Below are 27,759 nucleotides of genomic sequence, written 5' to 3' on the forward strand. Positions count from 1 at the left end.
TTTTTTCTATCTCATCTGGAATGAGGTGTGGAGGGTTGGAATATTGTTAATTACTTGGCATAGCCAAGTAAATGACATTGTGAATAATGTCTGTGTAAAACTTATCTAGACATGAGACTTGGAATGTGCTTTTTTAATTAATTTTTGGAAGAATTGGAGCTTCTCATCTGTCTTTTGGCCAGGAGTGCTAATATTGGGTAGGGCATCATTATATTTTAGAATGTCTCATTTTTAGCCTATTTCTTGGAAGGCTAAGATTTTGGGAGGACTTAGGAATTAGCAATTGGGAGTGTGAAACATTTAAGGCAATGTTAAGATAAAAATTCAAAGTAATTTTTCACTATTTTTGTGAATAGCTCAACAAGGTAGAAGCCTTATAATAGTACATTGCCTTCAATATTGTCTTCAACTAAAGTACAGATAAAATTTTGATTCTTACACTTTTAGTTAGTAAATCTGAAACAATGGATAACATAAAATATATGGTTATGAATCTCCAAATAATATTCAATGAATACATTACCCTCCCTAAACAAAATCTACCAATCTATATTAAAACATTAAGATTCAGGTGGTATTGAAAATTATGGTGAGTATATAATGTATATATGTATATGGTGAAATATAACCATAACATGGTGCTTTATCGGGCTACTAATTTTCATATTTAAATCATATCATGGACAAACTTTTTAACTCACATTTTTTTCTATCTTAACTTCTGTATCTTGTAAGGTGGAATTAATCCACTTTGGTAGTGAGGCTTCTCTAAGATTATCTTTGCAGATAATCTTAATTAGTCAGTCTGCCTGAGTATCTAGGTCCACTTTTTTCTTATGATCAAATCCCTGCCCTAAAACTCCCTTCCCTTGACTTCATGCTAGTTGTATCATGTGTCCTTGCCTTAATCATCTACTTTACTTGGCACACTGGTTCCTCTGAAATGTGAATCTCATCCTATCCATATAAGTATTCTTTGGAACATTAGAAGTGTGTCCTCAAAAACCATGTCACATCGTTGAGATCTTGTTACTCGCTATTGGATCCACTGATACTGCTCACCACCTCTCTGGATCTCCAAAGCTTGCTGGTACTATGTCAAGTTTCCCTGATAACCTACTGAAAATCGTAACAATTGTCTTTGGGTGAATTTCCACCCAATACTGCCACTTATTATTCAATCCAAATCCAAGCTCTGTATGCATAGCTGGACCATCTGTGATGTAATGGAATCACAGACCTGGGTTCAACGCTTGGTCTTGATACTTGGCAGGTGTTTGACTTATCCAAATTATTCAACTTCATTGAGTGTTATTTTCTTCATTTTAAAATGAGGATATAAATAATAATTTATAATCTGACATTTAATTTATTCTGGAGAGTTGGTTATAGAGATACAGAAATTATGTAGATAACTGTATTATATGAATTGAACACTGAGTCTATGGACTGGCACTGTACTAAGCTCTTTAAAGGACTGATAATGATCTAGGGATTACCATGATTTCCACTTAAGTACCTTGCTAAGTAAGGCCACACAGTTTATTCTGACTCCGGAGACATAATAACTACTATGATCTAACGTATACTAATACTGTAAGAAATAGAGATAAAGCACTTGGCATAGCCTCTAGCGTTTGAGTGTCAATTCCACCATGACTTGTAGCTGAGTTTAACACGGGTAGGATTCCCATTTTGGTGTAAGTATGTCATATTCAAGTTCAGTTTCTCTTAGGATTGTCCAAATTAAGAAAGTATGTGCTCTATGTAGTATTATCACTAGCTAATATTGCTTTTCTTGTGCTGAATCTGTGTCTTCCTTATACTTCACTTATATCCCATCTGATTCCCTTTTATTTCCTACCCCATTTCGCATATTTACCAAAACACCACAATAAGTATATATTAAATACAATTATATCTTAGAGATATTAAAATTAACATTATTTTAACCTGATATAAAAGTAATGTGAATTGTGTAATTAACACAAATTAAATGAATTAACTCTATAGATGACCCTCGAACAACATGTGTTGGAACTTAATGGCCCTACTTATATGTAGATTTCTTGTGATAGTACAGTACACTACCATAAATGGATTTTCTCTATAATTTTTTAACATTCTTTTCTCTAGCTTTATTGTTAGAATACAGTACATAACACTTACAACTTATATAATATGAGTTTTTGACTGCTTGTATCAGAAGGCTTCTGGTCAATAGTAGGCTATTAACAGTTTTGGGGAAGACCAAAGTTATAAAAGTTATGAATTTTTGACTACACAAGGGTCAGTGCTCTTAATACCCATGTTGTTCAAAGTGTTAACAACTGTATTTGTATGAGTTACATGGCTTTCCACAGGATATCTATTAAAGGGACTAAATTTGTTGCTGGGATGCCTGGGTGGCTCCGATGGTTGAGCATCTGCCTTTGGTTCAGGTCATGATCCCAGGGTTCTGGGATTGAGCCCCACATTGGGCTCCTTGCCCAGGGGGAGTCTGCTTCTCCTTCTGCCCCTCCCCTCCACTCATGCTCTGTCTCTTGCGCTCCCTCTCAAATAAATAAAACCTTTACAAAATTTTTGTTGCAATTAATGAAAAGGTCTCTTAAATTGCATTTTAAAAGTAATTTATTTGTCTGTAGACCTTGGAATAAGTTGAAATATTATTTATTTACAACCCAAGTCACTCACCTGAAAATTTTACCACTACTAGTTATCAAGGAAACGGTTTGCTTAAATTCTTTTAAAAGAATATCGGTATCAAGAACTGTGGAGTATCTGAGCGTTTACCCTACTTGAGAAGTTATGAAGTTAGCCAGTCATAATTCAATGGATCGCGGCAGAAGATACAAGACTCCTGGATCAGAGACAAAGATATTTATTACTCGTAGTGTAGCAGGCTGCATAAGCTTCGTGTTTGCTGAGCTCCCCTTGCTGTCGTTTCCTACGTGGATGACCCAGGAGGGCTCAGGTGGATGCTTCACAAGCGGTAGTTTTGCATCACAGCCGAGAAATGCCAAGATTAGGGAATCTTAATCTTTTATAAAAAACTCTCAACCTGACTGAACTCGGCACTGGATGGAGGAATATTATCTGTATTGTGCTTGGAAATACAAAATGAGCAGACAGATTTCGTATGCTTAAGACAGAGACATTCCATCTCTCCTTCAAAGTTGTTCATAGTACAAACATCCTTGACAAGATCCCAGAACACAAGCTATCAGCGTTTCTGCTTGTAAAATGTACTGAAATATGGGGGACTCGCCTAGAATTGCCTCTTAACAGCTGATCAAATGGAACAGTTTTTATTTATTTATTTATTTTTAATTTTTATTTATTTATGATAGTCACAGAGAGAGAGAGGCAGAGACACAGGCAGAGGGAGAAGCAGGCTCCATGCACCGGGAGCCCGACGTGGGATTCGATCCCGGGTCTCCAGGATCGTGCCCTGGGCCAAAGGCCCGCGCCAAACCGCTGCGCCACCGAGGGATCCCCTGGAACAGTTTTTGACGTGATTGTAAGTTGCACTTTGATTAAACTTCAGTAGTTGTAATTGGTAATACAAATGAAGAAATATAATCATCTTGGTTTGGGGGAAAACCCATAGATCCTCAACAATTTTCTCTACTATTCTAAACAAGTAATTCCAGAAAATTTCATTCTACTTTGGCATTTTGATGACCCATTGCCAATACTGCTGGCTGTGCCACGTGAGGAAGTCTGTGGCGATGGGTGCAGCGGGAATACTTAAAGCTAGAATCTTAGAAGACCAATGTCAACTTTTATAGTTAACATCCTGAGCATTACTTTGCTCATTCAACCTACATGTTTGTTATATATTTAAGATATGTCCAGCACAATCGTACATATGCTGAGAACACTGTAGTTAATGAAACAGAACAAAAGTTTCTATCTTACGGATTTATAATCCAGTAGCAGAAAAAGAAATATTACCATCTTTGACATCCAAAGAAATAAAAATGATGCACTTCCCTGCCATAGCCCCTCCCTCCCACTCCTCTTTTCTGTTCTACTTTTCTCCATACTCACTACTAATGTGCATATATTTATCTAATATATAAAACTTAATTTGCTAATCATTAACATATTCCTACTGGAATGTGTGAGGCATAAGAGCGGGGATTTCTGTTTTGTTCAGTGCTAGTGTGCACACAAGGTACAAAAAAAGGCTTCTGACACAAGAAAAGATTTTTAAAAATGCTTGAAGAATACATACTTAAATGGATGAATAAAATAGATTTTATGGGAGCAAAGGCCTCCAGAGGAAATCTTCCCAAAGACCACTGAATTAGAGGAAGAAGATGAAAGTGGCCATTTGATAATAGATATGACATATTTACATAATACCAGAAAAGAAATCTTAAATGAAACTTCATTGGAAGCTATAATTCCTCTAACACTGAATATATAAGAAATAGGAAATTACAGTTTATTACTTTTAATGGAGCCATGTTTATAACTTCCAGACTGGTTTTGGCTTGGGGAAAAATGCTCACATACATAAAAGTGTTCATGGAACTTCTTTTGGACAGAAAACAGATCTAAAATCCAGCCAGGCATATAGAAACAAGACATTTTCTAAAAATACATCTTGATAAACATAGACCAGGTCAGTTCCTCCATATTTAGTTTTAAATCTCAATGGAAAGCAATCAACATAAAGGTGTATGGGAGGGTAATTCTGTAAACACATTTAAATAAGATTTTTCTATGCCAAGAGTGGTTATTATGCCAATTCTAAATGAGAGATTTATGTTTTTAGCTTTATTTACATATTCCAGTTGGCTTGGAATAGAAGAATTTGGGTTAAAATATATTTTGTCAGGTTACCAAAAAGCTAATCTTAACTGGGGCTTCAGCATTGAAAGGGACCGAAGAGACAGCCTTCCTTGTAATGTATGTAATGCATGCTTTCAGAAATAATATTCTAGAGAACTGCAAAATAGGACAGAGGAGGTGACCCTTTAAAAACAACCATCTAAAGGACTTTTTGATATTTCCGTAACTTGCCTGGATCCAGTGTAAAGGAAAGGTTTCAGGAAACTTTATTATTTTATTTTATTTTATTAATTTTAGAGAGAGAGTGTGTGAGTGGGAGGCATAGAGGGAGAGGGAGAGAGAGAATCTCAAGCCCATGTGGAGCCTGGAGCCCGATGTGGGGCTGGATGGTATGAGCCTGAGATCATGACCTGAGTGGGAATCAAGAATTGAAAGCTAAACCAACCGAGCCACCCAGGTGCCCCAGGAAGCTGAATGATTTACATATATTCATTTTTAAATGATGGTTTTAGTTTCAACTTTTTAGTTGAAAAATCTCCATCTGCAATAAGTATCTTTACAATAGTTTTTGCCTAAGGAGAAAAACAAACTTTTCTCATCTTGTTTTATCTTTGATTTCAAGAATTTTATTTTATTTTATTTTTTTAATAATAAATTTATTTTTTATTGTTCAATTTGCCAACATACAGAATAACGCCCAGTGCTCATCCTGTCAAGTGCCTCCCTCAGTGCCCGTCACCCATTCCCCCCCATCCCCTGCCCTCCTTCCCTTCCACCACCCCTAGTTTGTTTCCCAGAGTTAGGAGTCTTTATGTTCCGTCTCCCTTTCTGATATTTCCTACCCATTTCTTCTCCCTTCCCTTCTATTCCCTTTCACTATTATTTATATTCCCCAAATGAATGAGAACATATAATGTTTGTCCTTCTCCGATTGACTCACTTCACTCAGCATAATACCCTCCAGTTCCATCCACGTCGAAGCAAATGGTGGGTATTTGTGATTTCTAATGGCTGAGGAATATCCCATTGTATACACAGACCACATCTTCATTCATCTTTCGATGGACACCAAGGCTCCTTCCACAGTTTGGCTATTGTGGACATTGCTGCTAGAAATATCGGGTTGCAGGTGTCCCGGCGTTTCATTGCATCTGAATCTTTGGGGTAAATCCCCAGCAGTGCAATTGCTGGGTCGTAGGGCAGCTCTATTTTTAACTCTTTGAGGAACCTCCACACAGTTTTCCAGAGTGGCTGCACCGGTTCACATTCCCACCAACAGTGCAAGAGGGTTCCCTATTCTCTGCATTCTCTCCAGCATTTGTGGTTTCCTGCCTTGTTAATTTTCCCCATTCTCACTGGTGTGAGGTGGGATCTCATTGTGGTTTGGATTTGTATTTCCCTGATGGCAAGTGATGCAGAGCATTTTCTCATGTGCGTGTTGGCCATGTCTATGTCTTCCTCTGTGAGATTTCTGTTCATGTCTTTTCCCATTTCATGATTAGATTGTTTGTTCCTTTGGTGTTGAGTTTAATAAGCTCTTTATAGATCTTGGAAACTAGCCCTTTATCTGATAGGTCATTTGCAAATATCTTCTCCCATTCTGTAGGTTGTCTTTTAGTTTTGTTGACTGTATCCTTTGCTGTGCAAAAGCTTCTTATTTGATGAAGTCCCGATAGTTCATTTTTGCTTTTGTTTCTTTTGCCTTCGTGGATGTATCTTGCAAGAAGTTACTGTGGCCAAGTTCAAAAAGGATGTTGCCAGTGATCTCCTCTAGGATTTTGATGGAATCTTGTCTCACATTTAGATCTTTCATCCATTTTGAGTTTATCTTTGTGTATGGTGAAAGAGAGTGGTCTAGTTTCATTCTTCTGCATGCGGATGTCCAATTTTCCCAGCACCATTGATTGAAGAGACTGTCTTTCTTCCAATGGATAGTCTTTCCTCCTTTATTGAATATTAGTTGACCATAAAGTTCAGGGTCCACTTCTGGGTTCTCTATTCTGTTCCATTGATCTATGTGTCTGTTTTTGTGCCAGTACCACACTGTCTTGACCACAGCTTTGTAGTACAACCTGAAATCTGGCATTGTGATGCCCCCAGCTATGGTTTTCTTTTTTAAAATTCCCCTGGCTATTTGGGGTCTTTTCTGATTCCACACAAATCTTAAAATAATTTGTTCTAACTCTCTGAAGAAAGTCCATGGTATTTTGATAGGGATTGCATTAAACGTGTAAATTGCCCTGGGTAACATTGACATTTTCACAATATTTAATTCTGCCAATCCATGAGCATGGAATATTTTTCCATCTCTTTGTGTCTTCCTCAATTTCTTTCAGAAGTGTTCCATAGTTTTTAGGGTATAGATCCTTTACCTCTTTGGTTATAGGTTTATTCCTAGGTACCTTATGCTTTTGGGTGCAATTGTAAATGGGATTGACTCCTTAACTTATCTTTCTTCAGTCTCATTGTTAGTGTATAGAAATGCCACTGATACAATTGATATTGTATCCTGCCATGCTGCCAAATTGCCGTATGAGTTCTAGCAATCTTGGGGTGGAGGCTTTTGGGTTTTCTATGTAGAGTATCATGTCATCAGCGGAGAGGGAGAGTTTGACTTCTTCTTTGCCAGTTTGAATGCCTTTAATGTCTTTTAGTTGTCTGATTACTGAGGCTAGGACTTCCAGTACTATGTTGAATAGCAGTGGTGAGAGTGGACATCCCTGTCTTGTTCCTGATCTTAGGGGAAAGGCTCCCAGTGCTTCCCCACTGAGAATGATATTTGCTGTGTGCTTTTCGTAGATGGCTTTTAAGATGTCAAGGAATGTTCACTCTATCCCTATGCTCCGAAGAGTTTTGATCAGGAATGGATGCTGTATTTTGTCAAATGCTTTCTCTGCATCTAATGAGAGGATCATATGGTTCTTGGTTTTTCTCTTGCTGATATGATGAATCACATTGATTGTTTTACGAGTGTTGAACCAGCCTTGTGTCCCGGGTATAAATCCTACTTGGTCATGGTGAATAATTTTCTTAATGTATTGTTGGATCCTATTGGCCAGTATCTTGTTGAGAATTTTTGCATCCATGTTCATCAGGGATATTGGTCTGTAATTCTCCTTTTTGGTGGGGTCTTTGTCTGGTTTTGGAATTAAGGTGATGCTGGCCTCATAGAACGAATTTGGAAGTACTCCATCTCTTTCTATCTTTCCAAATAGCTTTAGTAGAATAGGTATGGTTTCTTCTTTAAACGTTTGATAGAATACCCCTGGGAAGCCATCTGGCCCTGGACTCTTGTGTCTTGGGAGGTTTTTGATGACTGCTTCAATTTCCTCCCTGGTTATTGGCCTGTTCACGTTTTCTATTTCTTCCTGTTCCAGTTTCAGTAGTTTATGGCTTTCCAGAAATGCATCCATTTCTTCTAGATTGCCTAATTTGTTGGTGTATAGCTGTTCATAATATGTTTTTAAAATCGTTTGTATTTCCTTGGTGTTGGTAGTGATCTCTCCTTTCTCATTCATGATTTTATTAATTTGAGTCTTCTCTCTCTTCTTTTTAGTAAGGCTGGTTAATGGTTTATCTATCTTATTAATTCTTTCAAAGAACCAACTCCTGGTTTTGTTGATCTGTTCCACAGTTCTTCTGGTCTTGATTTCGTTGAGTTCTGCTCAAATCTTTATTAAGTCTCTTCATCTGCTGGGTGTAGGATCTATTTGCTGTTTTTTCTCTAGCCCCTTTAAGTGTAAGGTTAGCTTTTGTATTTGAGTTCTTTCCAGTTTTTGAATGGATGCTTGTATTGCGATGTATTTCCCCCTTAGGACTGCTTTTGCTGCATCCCAAAGATTTTGAACGGTTGTATCTTCATTCTCATTAGTTTCCATGAATCTTTTTCATTCCTCCTTAATTTCTTGGTTGACCCTTTCATCTTTTAGCAGGATGGTCCTTAACCTCCATGTGTTTGAAGTCCTTCCAAACTTCTTGTTATGATTTAGTTCTAATTTCAAGGTATTTTTGGTCTGAGAATACGCAGGGGACGATCCCAATCTTTTGGTATCGGTTCAGATCGGATTTGTGACCCAGTATGTGGTCTATTCTGGAGAAAGTTCCATGTGCACTTGAGAAGAATGTGTATTCAGTTGAGTTTGGATGTAAAGTTCTGTAGATATCTGTGAAATCCATCTGGTCCAGTGTATCATTTGAAGCTCTCGTTTCTTTGGAGATGTTGTGTTTAGAAGACCTATCGAGGTTAGAAAGCGCTAGATTGAAGTCACCAAGTATAAGTGCATTATTATCTAAGTATGTCTTAACTTTGGTTATTAATTGATATATTTGGGAGCTCCCACATTTGGGGCATATATATTGAGGATTGTTAACTCCTCTTGTTGGATAGATCAAGTATGAGATAGTGTCCCTCTTCATCTCTCACTACAGTCTTCGGGGTAAATTTTAGTTTATTTGATATAAGGATGGCTACCCCTGCTTTCTTTTGAGGACCATTCGAATGGTAAATGGTTCTCCAACCTTTTATTTTCAGGCTGTAGGTGTCCTTCTGTCTAAAATGAGTCTCTTGTGGACAGCAAATAGATGGGTCCTGCTTTTTTATCCAGTCTGAAACCCTGCGCCTTTTGATGGGGTCATTAAGCCCGTTCACACTGAGTTACTATTGAAAGATATGAGTTTAGTGTCATCATGATATCTATTCAGTCCCTGATTTTGTGGATTTTTCCACTGGACTTCTTAAAGGGGAATTTTGAGAGTCCCTCTTAAAATTTCTTGCAGAGCTGGTTTGGAGGTCACATATTCTTTCAGTTCCTGCCTGTCTTGGAAGCTCTTTATCTCTCCTTCCATTCTGAATGAGAGCCTTGCTGGATAAAGTATTCTTGGTTGCATGTTCTTCTCATTTAGGACCCTGAATATATCCTGCCAGCCCTTTCTGGCCTGCCAGGTCTCTGTGGAGAGGTCTGCTGTTACCCTAATGCTCCTCCCCATAAAAGTCAGGGATTTCTTGTCTCTTGCTGCTTTAAGGATCTTCTCTTTATCTTTGGAATTTGCAAGCTTCACTATTAAATGTTGAGGTGTTGAATGTTTTTTATTGATTTTAGGGGGGATCTCTCTATCTCCTGAATCTGAATACCTGTTTCCCTTCCCAGATTGGGATAATTTTCAGCTATGATTTGTTCAAATACATATTTTGGCCCTCTGGCCCTTTCGGTGGCCTCAGGAGCCCCAATTAAATGTAGGTTTTTCTTCCTCAGGCTGTCATTTATTTCCCTTAACCTATTCTCATGGTCTTTTAATTGTTTGTCTCTTTTTCCTCAGTTTCCCTCTTTGCCATCACCTTGTCTTCTATGTCATTCACTCGTTCTTCCACCTCGTTAACCCTCGTTGCTAGGACCTCTAGTTTGGATTGCATCTCATTCAATTGATTTTTAATTTCTGCCTGATTGGATCTAAATTCTGCAGTCATGAAATCTCTTGAGTCCTTTATGCTTTTTTCTAGAGCCACCAGTAGCTGTATAATAGTGCTTCTGAATTGGCTTTCTGACATTGAATTGTAATCCAGATTTTGTAACTCTGTGGGAGAGAGGACTGTTTCTGATGCTTTCTTTTGAGGTGAGGTTTTCCTTCTAGTCATTTTGCTCAGTGCAGAGTGGCCAAAAATAAGTTGTATTGGGAATAGGAGAAAAAGAGAGGAGAGAAAGAAGGAAAGAAAAGAGAAATAGAAAGAAGAAAAAAAGGAAAAAAGAGAAGAAAAAGAGAAAGAAAAAGAAAAAGGGGAAAAAAAGGGTGGGGGAAGCAATCAGAAATCAAAAAGGAAAAAAAAAAAAAAAGAAACACGGGGGAGTATCTTCTGATTCTGTGTCTTTAAGTCCCTTGACTTCCCCTGGAACTTGTCCGTCTAGCTGGTCTTCTGGGGCAGGGGCCTGTTGTGCTGATTTTCAGGTGTTAGTACTTGGGGGAGCTGCTCTGCCCCCTTCCCGGTTCAGGGCTCAGTGGGTTTTGTTTACCCCATGAGGCCCCAGGAGGAACAGCCGCAGTGGCGGGGCCAGCTCTGGAGCCCTGGAGTCAGCCCCCGCAGTAACCCCGGAGCTCTCGGTCTGCAGGGCCTGGAGGCTCCGGGGCGGGGCCGCTGATCTGCTCAGCTGGGGCAGGAGCGTCCTCGCTGTCCTGGGCCCTCCCGGCCTCTGCCTGTCCCGGGGGGAGGCCGGATCCTGGGCTGTGTCCTGGTGCCCTGTGCTCCCGGTCTGCACTGGTGGATTCGCTCTCAGGCCCCGCAGCCGCCTCCGCGGAGCCGCCCCCGAGCCCCTCCGAGCTGCTCCGGGTCCCGCCGGGTCCCCGTGCGCGCTGCAGCCCTTAGGGAGCTCGGCGCACTCTCCCGGGGCGCAGGTGTCTGTCAGTGTCCCCGGGAGCCCGAGGGCATCCCTGCCCTCCTGGGTCCTGCTCCACCTCCCTGCGGGCCCCTTTCCGCCCGGGAAGGTCGGTGCAGCTCCTGCTTCTCCCGGACTGGGCTCTCCTGTCCTGGGGACACTCGCCCCGGCCTCAGCCCGGCTCCTCGCGGGGCTCCTCCCCCTTGGAGGCCTTTTGTTTCCTTATTTCTTTTTCCCCGTCTTCCTACCTTGATAGAAGCGCGAACTCTTCTCACTGTAGCATTCCAGCTGGTCTCTCTTTAAATCTTTGGCCAAATTCGTAGATTTTCAGGATGATTGGAAGGTCATCTAGGTAATCTGGTGGGGACAGGTGACTTGGGGACCCTACTCTTCCGCCATCTTGCCCCTCCCCTCGATTTCAAGAATTTTAATTCAGAATATTCATTTTTTAAAATCCTGTTCATGTTTTGTAAATATTCTAATGTATTCATGAGGCAGCAGCTTAGATGAAGTGCAGAATGAAAAGGAAGAAACTGAAGAAAAAATTGTATTCACAAGCAAATAGTCTTTACTTAAGGGCACTAATAATTTCTCAAACTGTAGAGAATAAATGAACCAAATCTTTCTGGGTGTGTCAGATTTTGCCTCAGACATAATATCATCTCTTGTAGAACCATTAGACAATCAGGAAGAAATACCACTTTTAAACTTCTAAGACCTCTAAATGTCTTTAGGCAATATTTTGATTTTAATCTGCAAAGAAGAGGGGGCCATATATGAATCTTAGGAACTCATAGGAACCCATGACCTTATGGGACTTCTTCTGCCTATAATTTTAATCATTTTAACTCATGATGGAAACAGCCATGAGTCTAATGTAGTTCAATTTATAAATGACTAATGTGAAGAAGCTGTATTACTTTTAGTTTTAAATCTCAATGGAAAGCAATGAACTTAAAGGTGTATGGGAGGGTAATTCTGTAAGTTATACCAAAGAAACTGCTGGTAGAGCAGAAAATGTATAAGCCAATCAATATATTTTGTGATCTATTTCTAACGAAAAATGATTAAGATACCAATGTAAGAAAGGCCCTTCGGACTCGTCTCTCATTCATCAGGAGATTACGCCCAGTGAGAGCCATCATAGGTGTTTTGTTTTGTTTGCCTAGTTTCAGAAATACTCTTTCTAGAATTCCAGTTACTTACTAGTATTTATCTGATGGTTAAGAGATCATTTCTTAATTTGGTGAGACCTGGATGGAAGCATACAGGTGGTGCAGGAGAGGGTGTAGTCTTTCTAAGAGGCCACAGCTCCTGGTATGCCAGGGCCCTGGGGCTGGCACCAGGAACAGCTGCTCCACAGGGCCCTGGTCGTGCCCCCATCATAACGTAGGTTTGGCTGAGCATCTACCCTCCAATCGTGAGTAGGATTCTCCTCCAGCACTTGGGCTAGTTCTGGGAACTGGAGATGAGACTCAAGGGAGAAGAAAGAACTGTAGGCTTTGGAAACATTAGATCCCGAAACTCTGCTCTTACCTAACGGAACTGAAAAAGTGAGTCTTGGGGTGATGGAAAATGAAAGAGCTTCTCACCAAAACAATTGTCAGAATAGCCCTGGGACTCCGGTACCTCCTAACCAGGCCTGCTGGATACATGGCATTTAGTTCACAGACAGCCCTTTGAGACAGAGAATGGTTAGCACCACTTCCAGGTGGGAAGATCCACAAGAATTCATTGAGTTTGACTTAGTGTCACATATGTAAGGCCAAACACACAAGATTTAAGATAACAGAATTCAGTGATTCTCAGTTTGAGGAGTGACTAGTGGGAAGAACCCTTCACCCCCACTCCTTCAGAGGCCAGGGCCACTTTGTACTTGGGCTATTTTAAAGCTCTATTTACCGCAAGTCTGCCCACAGTTTGACAGAGGTAATTGCATCTAATTTTATATTTTTATCCCCATTCCCCCTTTCAGCAAAGTTATTTTATATATTTGTAATACAGTTAGGTTTTTTGTTTTGTTTTTGCCGTAGTCTTCATTCTTTGCTGCAGTCTCCTGACTTCCTAAGTGATTTTTTTGTTGTTGTTAATGTGCTTATGCTAAGGTTTATTCTTTGTCTGACAAAGATCTTTGGATTTGAAAATGCGCGACACTCTGCACGTAGTTACCGTCCCCAGCCCTGACGGCCCTCTGCTCCACCCCGGCTCCCGCACCAGGCCGCTGGTGGTTTAGAGGGTCTCTAGTGTTGCCCTTGCAGCGTGACACACTAGAGCCACAGAGCCAGCCTTTCACATGGCTTCTTTCTCTTAGCAATATGTATTTCGGGCTCTTCCATGTCTTTTCAAGGTTAGATAGTTCATTTCTTTTTATTTGCCCCAATATTCCGTTGTGCAATGCACGACAGGTTCTCCCTCACCTCTTAATGACATGTAGGTTGCTTCCCATTCGGGATGATTATGAATAAAACTTCTGTAAACATCCCTGTGCAGTTTTTCACATGAATGTAAGTTTTCAACTCAACTGGATAAATACTTAAGAGCACAAGTGCGGCACCATTAAGGCTATTTTTGCTTTTTTTTTTTTTTTAAGATTTTATTTATTTATTCATGAGAAACAGAGAGAGGCAGAGACACAGGCAGAGGGAGAGGCAGGCTCCACGCAGGAAGCCCGACGTGGGACTCGATCCCAGGACCCCGGGGTCACTCCCTGGGCCGGAGGCAGACGCTCAACCACTGAGCCACCCGGGCTGCCCCTGTGTTTGCTTTGTAAAAAATGGTCAAATTCTCTTCCAAAGTGGCTGTATCTCTCTCCATTCCCACCAGCAACGAATGAGAGTTACCGGTGCTACACATCTTCATCAGCATTTGGTGTGGTCAACGTTGGGTATTTTAGCCCTTCTAATGTATGTGCAGTGGTATCTCATTTTAATTTGCGATTCCCTGATGACAAATTATGTTGAATGTCTTTTTATACATTTCTTTGCAAACTTTAACCCTCCTTTCAACGGGATTGTTTGCTTTTGTATTGTTGAATTTTATTAGTTACAGGCTTCAATGCCATAGGTGTCCCCCTAAGGACTACTTTCACTATATTCCACACATTTTAATAATTTGTGCTTTAATTTACATTTAGCTCAAAATATTTGTTAATTTCTAGAGACTTCTTTGACCTGTTATTTAGAATCATATTGTATGATCTTTAAATGTTGGATTTTTCTAGCTATATCTCTGTTAATGATTTCTGTTTAATTCTTTGTCATCTTGCTTCTTTCAGATTTGTTGAGTTGTATTTGATAGTCCAGTATGTGATTTAGCTTAGTGAATCTTCCATGTGGGTTTGAGAAGTATTCTGCTGTGTTGATGCATTCTATAAATGTTAATTAGATCCACTTGGTTGATGATTCTGCTCAGGACAATTATGTCCTATTAATTCTCTGCCTCCCTGATCTGTTTATTACTGATAGAGGGACATTGTTTTTGCTTGTTTGTTTGTTTTTCATCCTAGAAGAGTTGTAAGTACTCTATGGTTGTCTAACATTTTCATGTCATAAATTTCAAAATTCTTTATAACATCTTCCTTGGGACTTATATAATCTTCCTCCTTTTTTCCCCCCACTAAACAAAGAAAATATTTTGTAGGCCAAGTCATATTTTAAAGATGTATTTCCAGCAGCCATCCTGGAACCACAGCAGACAGTAAGCATTAAATTCCCAAAAATTTAAAAAGCTGGGAACCTCTGCTCTTAAAATCTGCTTGTCTCTGTTAGTATTGCTTAAGTGTGAATCTCTGCGACCCTCTGTAGAGGCCACAATCCTCCCTCTTCTAGCAACCTACAAAGCTGACACATTGGTTAGAGCTGAAGTAGAGCAAAGTCAAGCAAGACAGTAACTGAATCTTCGGCCCTAAGGTCAGCCCGAAGTGGCAAATTCTTACTTCTGAAATAAGATAACTAAATTGCAATTTGTCACAGACACAGCCAGTTCAATTATAGCAGTACAGCTACTCCAAGTAATATTCCCTTCTAAAATGCTTAGGTCGGGCTTACTAAGATCAAGCACTGTGCTATGCATTTTGTGTGTGTTATTTTTAATCCTCACAGAACCTGTTGGAAAGGATACAATTATGCCTTTTTAAAGATGAAACTGAGATTTGGGGAGATTACCAAACTTGTGCAGTTAGTAAGTAGAAGAGAAGGGCTTTGAACCAAAGTTTTCCTGATTTTACCAAGTTCTTTATAATTAATCTATTCATCTACCCTGTAGATAGAGAAAACAATCTAGATACAGGGAAGGAGAGCATTTGAAATTACTTTCATAAAATCAAATAGAAACGTGGTTAGCAGTTAAAGAAAAAGAAGGCATTGTACTTATTTATATAGGTGTCTAAAATGAGCAAATTGATACAGTTATTACGTTTTCAAGTTATCTTTGCTGATCATAAAATAGAAAAGTGCTGCCTAACTTTGAAGCTGTGCATTCTGTCTTCCATGGTAGAAACCAACATGGTTTGTGTCTGAAAGCATTTTGTGTAGCATTTGTGAATGGGTTAGTGGTTGAAATCCACTTCCTAATTGTCATGGGTCTACCCACTGCTATTGTTACAGACTTACTGGTGATTCCAAGGTCTGGTATGCTACGAAGAGGCATTACTTACCCTGCCCCCCTCCCTCCCAACTTGGTATTTACCCATTCAGCAAAAACAGGGTAGATACAGATTAATTCTGTTCCAACAAAATCTATTTCCGCCACTTCTCATGTTAAACATGCTACTCTAGTTTATGAATAGGCCCACGGGACTGTAAATTTTTACCTTTAGAGGCTATAGCCTTTCCAAAAGTATTTGAAACTTGAAGAGATCTGTAAACATTTATGTAGGAATCATAACCACAACCCAAAATAAACAAACATAGGAAACCATTAGGGTGGCTGGTGAAGTTTAAAACAATAATAAATATGCTCACATTGCTACTAGGAGATAAAATAATAACAAAACCAATGGCACAATTAAATATGTTTCTCCACATGGTTATTTATTTTTCCTTTAGAAGTAAATTTAACTCTTTTATTGTTGAAATAGCTATATATTTTAAATTAAAAAATAAAAGCCATAGTGAAAATGAAAATGGTAATGTCTACCAATATTATGTATACACTGTGATCTTGGGTAATACAGACCACAATAACGATTTCCATCAGTATGGTTTTTTGTCCCTTTTGAAGATTTAAGGGTTGATGTCATTCTAAACACCCAGACCTAAATAAATATGCAAAAGGAATGCAAATTTCCACTCTCTTGTTCTACACTTTTCTCATTTCTTTGACTCATTCCTCCTGCAATTACATCCATAGATGGCCGTTGCTCTTAAAGAGAGTGAGGGAACTGACTGCAAAGCTCCATCAAAACTTACGTTTGTAAAGGTTTACAACCTAGGATAAAAAAATGAATGACAACAGTTGGAAGTATAACACATGATAATGCATAAAATATCATAAGAATGAAACAAATAGCTATAGGGTTGCAGGGAACAGAAAGTTCAGTGATGGAACAGAGGTAGAGAATGGAGATGCTTATTATGTAAAAGAGGTAGAATTTGAGATGGTCTTGAATTCCTACTGTGCCTTTGTAGGAAAAGGCACTTCCAGTTTTGTGAAGCCAACTTGTACACTTCTGAAATCTCCTTCCCCATGATGCTTTGGACCCATTCCTATCTCAGCGGCTGTGGCTGTGCGGGAAAGACTTATCCTAACAGGCCTGAGGCACTTATCTGGAAGCCCTACTTTTGTGGGTTTGGCCGTTGGCTGGCCTGTGGAAATTCAGCCTTTGAAATGTTTGATACACTGATAAGGTTGTTTTTACCTGACTAGGGCACTCAACACCTGCTTTGCTTCTGAGAGTATGGAATTTCATTAGCTATGGTTTATCGTTGTGCCTAGGTGACCATCTTCCAATAAACCTTCAGCCTGAATCTCAAACAGGTTTCCTAGGCAGACACATTGCTCAATGAAAAGACACAGGCTTTTCACTGCTGAAGGTAAGGCTCCGTTGGAGTGGCCTCTTTCCAGACAGAGAGTGTAGAAAGCTTACATAAATGGACACCTCCCGATCTGCCTACTTCCTTTTCTCTTACTGCAATCCTGCTGTGTATGCTTGCTGTGTTGTAGTGAATACAAGTTATGTGAGTCATACTAGTGAGTCACTGAGTGTCTGGATGATCTGTGGGTCCTCAAACATCAACCCCCTTCATTTTTCATGATTTTTTTCTACCTAGAAGGGACACCATATTGAATTATTTCAATGCAACTGATCATTTTAAATGAAAATAGCATTAGGGGTTAGGTCACTGTCCTACCTAAAGTCTTCCAGTGGGCTCTCATGACACCTGTCATCTTCTAACTCTAACAATAATTTTCAAGTATCATATACATCTTACCGTGATGGCCAGGTTCTAGCCACGCTCATTTACTTTCAATTTCTTAAAAACAGCAAGCTTCCTCCCACCCTGCCCATATTTGGGGTCTTTGCTTGTGCATTAACTCTTTCTGAAGGATTCTCCACCCAACTCTTTTCCCCAACTACCCACCGAACACATTTGACAGTGTACATTGTTATTTTCCCTGAAGTCTTACTTTAAGTATCGTTGTCTCAAAGAGGACTTTTTTTTTTGACTCTCCAGTCTGTTTTTTTTTTTTTGAGATTTTATCTATTTATTTATGAGAGAGAGAGAGAGAGAGAGAGAGGCAGAGACATAGGCAGAGGGAGAAGCAAGCTCCATGCAGGGAGCCCGATGCGGGACTCGATCCCAGGACCCCAGGATCACGTCCTGGGCCAAAGGCAGGCACTAAACCACTGAGCCACCCAGGGATCCCATTGACTATCCAGTCTTAAGTAGCACCTTTCCACTCTGTTATTTGTTTGCAAAACACCGTAATTGATTCTCTTATCATTGATCACAGTTTTTAATTATATATATATATTTTTTTCTCTCCTTAATTTTGTGCCTTTGTCATTGGTCTAAGTTCTATGAAGACAGGGATGAATTTAATTTGTTAATCCTGTATACTTAGTCCTAGTCAAGTAGCCTAGCACAGAGAAAGCACCTGATAGTTATTAAATACTATTTTAACTTGAATATAGGAGCTAGATGTGGTTAGTATTACTCAAAGCAGAAAGACCACAGGGAAGAAAAAGTACATTCAGTTATTTCATTAAATGCTTGTTGTTCTGGAAATTTTGGGATCATATCAACTTTACTCTTAGTAGAATAGATTTTGTGCAATTTTCTGGGTATTGTTGGATCAGAACAATGATACTTAGAGTTTTTTTTTTTTCAGTATTAGATAAATAAGAGGAAAGCTAATTATAAACTCAAAGAATAACATTTCCACCCTGGAGTGATGTGTGTGAGAATGTGTAGGGGAAATTGAAGGGGCCATTATCTAGTGTGCTCAGATATGCCTAAGAAATTGGAGACTTCAACTAAATGCAAAATTCTGTCTAGACTAAGTTGAAACTCTCCCCTTCAGAGATAACCAAATGATTTAATTCCAGAATTGATTTGAGTTTGTTATACCTAAAAAAAAAGCTTGAATCTCAACTGATTGTACTTATTTATGATCTTCTATAAAAAATCTACCCAGTGCCATGTGATTTAATTTTAACCACTGGCCCAAAACTGATTATGAATAACTTTCCCTGAAGGTCATTTCCCTCAAAGACAAATTTCAGGAAAATCTTATTTTTAAAAATATTTAATTAATTAATTAATTAATTAATTAATTTAGAGTGTACCACCCAGAGGAGGGGCAGAGGGAAAGGGAGAGAGAGAATCTCAAGTGCACTGTGCGCATTGCACGTGGAGCCTGACACAGGGCTTGATTTCCATACCTCTGAGATCATGACCTGAACCAACATCAAGAGTTGCAGGCATACTGACTAAGCTACCCAGGCACCACCAGAATAATTTTATTTTAGTAAAAACTGACTCTAGGAAATATTTTTAATTTCAAAGACATTAATATTTATACCTCTAATTATAATAAAGTTTTTGGAGCAGAGTTTTTGAGGCTACGTTTTCCTTTGAGAGCAACAGTTACTAAAATCTTTCCAAATACTTAAATGTATAATAACTGGTCATGTATATTTTCATAAAATGTATTTATAGAAATAGCCTTATATGGCTCCAAAGTTTAGGTGTAAGTATGGTCAAATCTAGCAACCTTGACTCATTTTGCTGACTTTAGCTGAAGTAAGATAAGTAACTGCATCAGCCAATATTCAGGAAACTTTGTTTAAATATCTTGTTTAAAATACTTGGTTTTGCAAGGCATACCGACTTTATCAGAGGATCCATCTTTAAAAAAATAGTTCTAAAAAGTTGGAATCAAGTTGCTACCCTTGCTGAAGAAATGCTTGAAAAGAATAATATTTATGAAGTAAGAACCATAGATATATTACATAATTCACTAGACACAAAGTGGGCACTCAAATACTTGCTGATTATTTAATTTATCCAACATAACCAAAAATGTATTTTGGGAGGACAGGGAATTCTTTCTTTCTTTCTTTCTTTCTTTCTTTCTTTCTTTCTTTCTTTCTTTCTTTCCTTTCTTTCTTCCTTCCTTCCTTCCTTCCTTCCTTCCTTCCTTCCTTCCTTCCTTCCTTCCTTCTTCTTTTCTTTCTTTCTTTCTTTCTTTCTTTCTTTCTTTCTTCTTTCTTCTTTCTTCTTTCTTCTTTCTTTCTTTTTCTTTCTTTTCTTTCTTTCTTTTTCTTTCTTTCTTTCTCTCTCTCTTTCTTTCTTTCTTTCTTTCTTTCTTTCTTTCTTTTCCTTTTTCTTTTTCTTTTTCTTTTTCTTTTTCTTTCTTTTCTCTCTCTTTCTCTCTCTCCCTCCCTCTTTTCCTTCCTTCCATTGTTCTATCCTTCCTTCCTTCCTTCTTTCTCTTTTCTGAAGAAGGAAAGGTAAATTGTCCTTCTATGTTTAACAATAAGGAATATCAAATCATAGCTGCAGGATATTATCTATTTAGGCTTTAAATTGATTTTGCTATGTTTATTAGAATGCCTTCTGATGAATTACATTCCAGTGCTTTTCTTTTCCTTTTTAAGTAAAAATATCCCTTCTACTCATTATAAACTAATTGTACATTCAATTGAAGAAAACTATACGAAGCAAATTGATGTTTCTTCCTTCTTTCAGTGAAAGTAAACAGGGAAGCAAATAACAGAATCAATGCTTGCTTTCTTTTTCAAGCAGTCTCATGAAGAGAAGATTAAAATGGTGGCCAGCTGGGATGAAGAGGCTGGCAGACAGGATTCTGGGGTGGAGTGGGAAAAGAATACGGGGCCAAGATCCAAGCATTCCACATCCAGCTCCACCAAGTCTATCTGGGTGTTCTTCAACAAACTTCCCAATCTCTCTGATCCTAGTTTCTTCCTCAATAAAGTTGAAAACCATAAATGCCTTGAAAAACTTCCCCAAATATTCAATGAGATAAAATAGACTCTCATCTGGTACATATCAGCACTTTGGGCATTAAACAAAAGTCAGCTTCTTCTCTTTAGCTCTAAATAAGCCACTGGGCTAGGGAAATTTGTACAAACTCAGCAATTTCTACTCTGAAATATGTGGTGTCAGTTAGAATTAAGCTCTACCTATTTCCCTCCCTTCTTCCTTCTCAAGGGTTAGATAAAGAGTGAGAAAAGAACAGAAGAAACATAGCTATTTTTTAAACTTTCTTTATTTGTATTATTTTAACATGGTGTTTAGGATGCTTAAATCCACTTATTTAAAGAGTGGAACTTGTGCTAATTTGTCTTAACTACAGGATGCTGTATCTGCCTTCTCCGTAACTTAAAATGGATGTCTAAGGGCAGCTTTGAGTTAATATGGCTAAATTCCCAAACTTGGTCTCCCCGAGTCCTCAGCTTAGTAAAACTCATCATCATCTACATATTTGCTAAGCCGCTATCTAGGAGTTAGCCTCCTTCTTCTTTTTTCTTCTCTCTTCTCAACCTCAACATCCAAATGGGTATCATCAAAATGACCTTCAAAATATATTCCAAATTTGTTCTCTGTACTTCAGCTCCATTAACAACCTCCAAAGATATCAATGCTTTGTTCTCATTTCATAATTTTCATTTTATTATTTCATCAGCATTTCACCATTATTTCTTCCCAATTTACTAAAGAAAGGAGAAGGACTCCTTCTCATAAGTATATTCTGCACAGGAAAACCTGCACAGGCCAACCTTATACGTTGAATATATAAATCATTGAATGTATAAATCACTCAGTTCCTTAAATATCTTCAGGGCTTTACTTAGCATAGAAAATACAACCCAAATATTTATGCTTATGAGTCACTAGCCAATCTGTCCCCTGTGTACCTTCTTGACCTCAACTCACATCACACAAACATTGGCTATCTAATTGTTCCTCAGACATATTATATACTTTAGACAATTTTAATTCTGCCTTAAATGCTCTTTTCCTCTTCAAAAAGGCTATTTCCTGTTGAAAAGTAAATCTGAGCATTAATGATACCTCTTCAGTAGGGCTTTGCTTATCCAGTCAACCTAAAGAAACCATCCTGAACCCATTGATCACACACAGATTTTGGCTTATTTGCATTTGTCATACTCAGGTAGTTGTGGTTGTTTTTATTTGTTTTCCTTTTTTTTTTTTTTTTTTTTGCATACCTCTCCCTAGTATGTAAACTCCATGTAAGTAGTAATCAAAAACTGTTGAATGAAAAGGAAGGAAGAAGTGAATAGATGCTTGTTTTATTCTTTCTATCATTTTTTAAGTCCTCAATAGCTTAGATTTTGTGCTGGGTGCTATAGCAGTCAGCAAAATATTTTGCATAGATTTGGCAATCAGTGCCTTTTTTAAAGAAAATGATTTTATATATTTATTTGAGAGAGAGAGGGAGAGAAGGAGAGTGCATGATCATGGTTTGGGGGAGGGGCAAGGAGAGAAGAAGACAGAATCTCCAACAGACTCCTCATGCCTGTCATGCTGAGAGCACAGAGCCTGAGGTGGGGCTCAATCTCATGCCCTTGAGATCATGACCTGAGCTGAAGTCAAGAGTCAGAGGCAGAATTGACTGAAACTCCCAAGTGCCCCTCAGGGCAGATTTTTGATTAAAATGTTCCATCTCTCTTTTATTCCTGTAATGTCAACACAGCACTGTTTTCTTGTACCACATATACTATTGCCAATTTTAGCATGCATATAGCTGGTTTGAAACAGGTATGTAATTACAGAGGGCTCTAGAGTTGTGTATTTCATAGTAAAATAAATACAATGAGTATTTCATAGTAAAGTAAAAAGTAGCTTTTAATTTCAAAGACATGCAAATTATCTGCAGTGATTTAGAGACAGTGTTGAGTCTTGTAGTTCTGAATGAAATCCAGCAGCATACTGCACAACTTCAAGACCTATTAAGAAATGTAGAGGAGGGGATCCTTGGGTGGCTCAGTGGTTGAGTGCCTCCCTTTGACTCAGGGCGTGATCCCGGGGTCCTGGGATCGAGTCCCGCATCGGGCTCCCTGCATGGAGACCGCTTCTCCCTCTGCCTGTGTCTCTGCCTCTCTCTCTCTCTCTCTCTCTCTCTCTCTCTCTGTGTCTCTCATGAATAAATAAATAAAATCTTAAAAAAAAAAAAAGAAATGTAGAGGAAATTAGGATTATACATTGAGGAGAAAAGTCAGAGAGTTTTGTAGCTGGAAGAGGTCTTAGAGATTGTTAAGGTCCATGTTTTATTTCTTGTATCTGGGAATTCAGAATGAGAACAGTTACTGGCTTGCCTAGTTTCTTAAAAATAGGTTTAGTAATCTCTTACCAGTCTTTATAATTACACTTCTAAAAATGCTGTATAATTTACCAAATTACCAAGTTAGCAAAGTAATAATTTTAAAAGAGAGGTAAATAAAAAGAGAGAGATGGATAAAAAATAACAATACAGAATTTATATCAGTTTTTATCTTCATTTAATAATTGATAAAATTTGTGTTGCAAAAAAGCCATTCCAGGGAATACTCCTCAAACATTACCAACTTAAACTGTTTGTAAATAGAGCACCAGGTTTTTCTGAGATAGATTCCACACAAGTTTTCATGTAAAAGTCAAATCAATTTGAGGGCACCTGGGTGGCTCAGTTGACTAAGTGTCCAACTCTTGGTTTTAGCTCAGGTTGTGATCTCAGGGTTATGAGATTAAGCCTTGCATTAGGTTCCAAGCTCTGCGCAGAGTTTACTAGAGACTCTTTCTCTTTCCTTCTCTCTCTGCACTTCTTCTGCTCATGCACCCTCTCTCTCTCAAATAAAATTAAATAAATAAATTTTTTTAAAGTTGTACTCGTTTCTAAAGTTTCTGAACCATATATGATTGGTTTGAAATTAACGAATTTAGGATTTGTATGACTTCTCTTGTTGCTGTTTTTTGATTGTTTTGATTAGAACAAATTACATATGTAATTCTTTGGTCTTTAAAAAATATCAATATATCGTATTGATGTGTTTAAGTGTATATTCTTTTCTGGCCTTCAGTTCCTATCACATAAGGAGGAATATTCTCTTTTGAAATCTTAAAGATAGAGCTACAAAGCCAAAGGAATAATAATAATCATTGTGATTTCCTAGTAAGGGAACTCCAGAAAATCATTATAAAAAGATCATATGCTTTAGCATTTTGATAAACATGTGTAAAGATAAGTTTTCTCAAAATTTTTATTCAAGAGAAATAACAATACTTGGAAGGGTAAGTTATAGAGTACAGTTCTTCAGGCACGCAAGTCAATGTTCTTCCCAATTCATGCCTTTAAATTCTCTCTCCCTTTTCTCTTCCAGTCTTTTTTGTTTTTTGTTGTGTAGTTGGGAAAAGGATTTGGTAAGACATTTATTAATGTGGATGCTATTTAACTCAAAATGTCTTTTAGAGTCTGTGTTGGAAGAAAATGGATAGTTCAGTAAATGTGTGCTAAATAAATCAGTTAACTTGAAAAGAGGAGAAGTAACTGGAGTTTGATGGTACCTAGATAATTGTTGGAAATCATAATTGGAAAATGGCGTTACACTAGAAAGTGCTGAGTCCTTTGAACTCAGCTTCCATTCAAGCTGAATCAGGACCAGTATGCTAGCCACCCTAAGCACTTCTTGAAGAGTGGCCTCTGTGAAAGGGAGGCTCTTGTCTCTCAGGTGGCTGTGTCCTCAGATGGAAGTGGGGATGAAGTCCAAAGGGTGGTAAGAAGGTTCTACTTCTTTCTAGGCCTATGAAAGATAGAATTAAATGATAAGTGTTGAAATGTTGTTAAAATTAAACATTCTCTGCCATTTAATAGAAGTCATTCTATTGCAACTATTTCGGAACTTCCAAGTGTACAGGAAAAATTATTAAGATAAATCATGAGATGTTCTTTTACTGCTTGAATGGAAGCTGTTTAGGACCTTATCTGTTATCTAGCATAATCTTGTTGACTTGGGGGTAGCACTTATATTACAAGATTGGGCTTTTTTTGTATTTGTGTTAAAAAATAAAAAACCTGTTTTTCAAGGGTGAGAATGCCTCTTCATTTTGCCATGAGCAAACAGTCAACTTCCAAAGTATTTACTTGCATTCTTAAAAAACAAAACAAAACTATATTGCGCATACTTGGGGGAAAATCACAATATGATATTTGGTTTGAAAGTTTACTTTTCTGTAACTTAACCTTACACCTATACACAGACATACTTTTTCAACTTGAGAACAGAGACCTGGAAAGAGATGCCATGCGTCATTGCTATATGTCCTTTTATGTGTTTTGTGTTTTTGTTTTTAGATTTGAAAATGTGGAATCAGAAGAGCCAAGAAAGGAAGGTTAGAACACATTGAGTTCATTCCTTCATTTTACAACTGTGGAGAGAGATTACAGCCAGGTTGTTGATGCTGGAGAGGGACTAGTAGCTGGCTAGATAACCAGACCTACAGATTTACATCTTTCCTGGCACACTTTCCTGACTCTACTGATAAATTTGGGAATAAAAGATGCAGAGAACCGCTGTCACCAGCTATAGTGTGTGTATCATTGTGGCATCTGAACATAGCAGTGCCAGCATTAAATAACAGCCAGGTGATCTTTTCTGTAGTTTTGATTTATAAAAAGAATTTTAAACTCAATTCTCTTACTAATTTGGAGAAAATATCCTTACATAATATAATTTGAGAACACTTAAATATAGTAAAAATTTGAAATATCCTGATCACTACTTGATAATGTTACTCTTTGCATTTGAAAATGTTTTCATCTTAGGGGTCGCCCTCTTAACTCCTAACTACTTGAGTTAATTTAAGCACACACTTACAGATCAGTAACCTATTGACAAGGAGTTTCAGAGAAAGAAGGAAATTGGAATTTATTGCCAATTGTCCAAAAGAAAACAGATTAAGTTCCTTAAAATCACGTTTTAGAATTAGATTGGATTTATTTTTTTAATTTTATTATTTATTTATTTATATTTATTTATTTATTTATTTATGGATTTAAATAAAAATGTAAGAAACACATCTATTAAAAATAAAATATATCTGATGATATTTACTATTAATTCTCTTTGAAAAACATGAACTATGTTTACAATAATATTTCAATTAAATTCTTAGAAAAAGAAAACACTTTTAATATTTTTGAAGGGAAGAAAAAGATAAAATTAGGACTACAGTAAAGAAAAGTATCTTCCTAGCTGGATAATGCCCTGGTTATGAAAGTTCAGAAAATAAGTAGTAAATATTCTACTGTAACTTTTTAAAATGAGAAATTATAATAGGATGAAAATTTAAATAGAGTGAAGGAAAGCATGTGAAGCATTACATTTTAGACTTGCCCTTTTTCTTTGATATCTTTGAGGAGTGGGCCTAGATCATTGATGTTACCTGGTATCAGTTTTACATGAGAAGATATGCTATAGGTGATAACAATTAAGTCAGCCCATAGTTAAAAAAAGAATAAGGACTTTTTTCCACTGATCAGCATTTAATAAAGCTTCTAATATTTGAGGAGCTCAAGGTTTTTAACATCTTTCAACACTGCACATAGAAGGAAGGAAGTTAGGTTCTGAAAGTAGAAGCATAAACCTAAAATAACTAACTAATAACAGAGGATGTCAGTGGCTTTGAGTTTTTGCATTTCCTTAGATCTACAACTATGGTATATATTGAGAGATTAAATGTCAAGGATAAGCCATTAATTATTAGTAAAACAAATAGGAACATTTTATAGGAAACAAATAAGATAATGAAGTATAAGTTTTAGTCAGGGTTATGATGGTGAAGGTTTAACAACTGATTTTTTGGGCATAAAAACATTCCTGACCATTTCCTGATTTCTATTGTTTAAATACTCCCCACATTGCCTGTTGTAGACTATGAGTGTGGCACCTCTGAGGGGTGTTGGGAAGAGATGTACACTGCACGATGGGCTCGCAAGAACAGAGGTGTGTCTCCTCCATCAGCCGCCAATTTTACCTTACCCTTCATGCTTTTCTTTCTTTCTTTTTTTTTTTTTTTAAGATTTTATTTATTCATGAGAGACACAGGGAGAGAGGCAGAGACACAGGCAGAGGGAGAAGCAAGCTCCCTGCAGGAAGCTCGATGTGGGACTCGATCCCGGGACTCCAGGATCAGGCCCTGAGCCCAAGGCAGAGGCTTAACCGCTGAGCCACCCAGGCGTCCACCTTCATGCTTTTCTATACGTGGAATTTCCTACTTTCAGGTCTAGATACAAACTTGATGCACTGATATGATCTATGTACTATTTTGTGAATTACATTTTGCTTAAGATGAAATAATCACTGTAGCACTGATTTTCACTTCATTATTAAGACAGTACATTTGATAACTGAGTTGCAAAGTGCACTCTTAACACTAATAGAATGTATTCACTTAGAAAATGACCTAATACAATGTATTTATTTGCTTGAGAAAATTGTATACTGAGACTCTATTTTACATTGGTCAGGACAGTGGTACTCAGCAAGGAGGTGAAAGGCTCGTTCTGGGTGCAGTTGGCTTCATATGAATGCTCTCCCTTTATCCGTCTCTTCAATATCCATATTTCCCACGCTGTGCTTGACCCTTAAATCATCTAATTCTTCACACCCGGAAGCTCAGTGCCAAATGTGGGACCTGGTTTTAATAGCACCATGAAATCCTGTGGTGTGAGTATGTTTTGTTTTCTCCTTAACTGTATTTCTTTTGCCTATTATATGTTTATATGAACTCTGATTTACTGTTTTAAATATTTTATCTAAAGCCCCCTAAGCTCACTTTGTATATTATAAGACAATAAAGGAAGGTATAAGTCTAAAACCTTTTGCATACAATTGTACCTCATTATTTGTGGATTTTACATTTGCAAACTTAGCTACTTGATACAAGTTGTGTGTAACCCCCAAACCCCCAAAGCTACTTGATGCTTTCACTGTCATTCACAAAATGTGTAGAGTGTGAAAAATTTGAGACCCTTGATGCACATGTTCCCAGATGAAGTTGAAAAAGGTGATTGTTTGACTTCTTGTTTCAGTTCTCATGATGTAAACAAATGTCCTTTTCAAGGT

General features: G+C 37.9%; 1 long non-coding RNA gene across 1 annotated transcript; it reads left to right on the forward strand.

The window, feature by feature from the left end:
• Positions 1–1,142: 1,142 nt before the first annotated feature.
• On the forward strand, positions 1,143–27,511 carry LOC112661530 (uncharacterized). The gene is made up of 3 exons (XR_003137769.3): positions 1,143–3,520; positions 24,987–25,024; positions 27,162–27,511. It is a non-coding gene; the product is annotated as an uncharacterized LOC112661530 (long non-coding RNA).
• Positions 27,512–27,759: the final 248 nt, after the last annotated feature.

Source organism: Canis lupus, chromosome 18 (assembly GCF_003254725.2).
Source record: "Canis lupus dingo isolate Sandy chromosome 18, ASM325472v2, whole genome shotgun sequence".
Classification (NCBI taxonomy): Eukaryota; Metazoa; Chordata; class Mammalia; order Carnivora; family Canidae; genus Canis; species Canis lupus.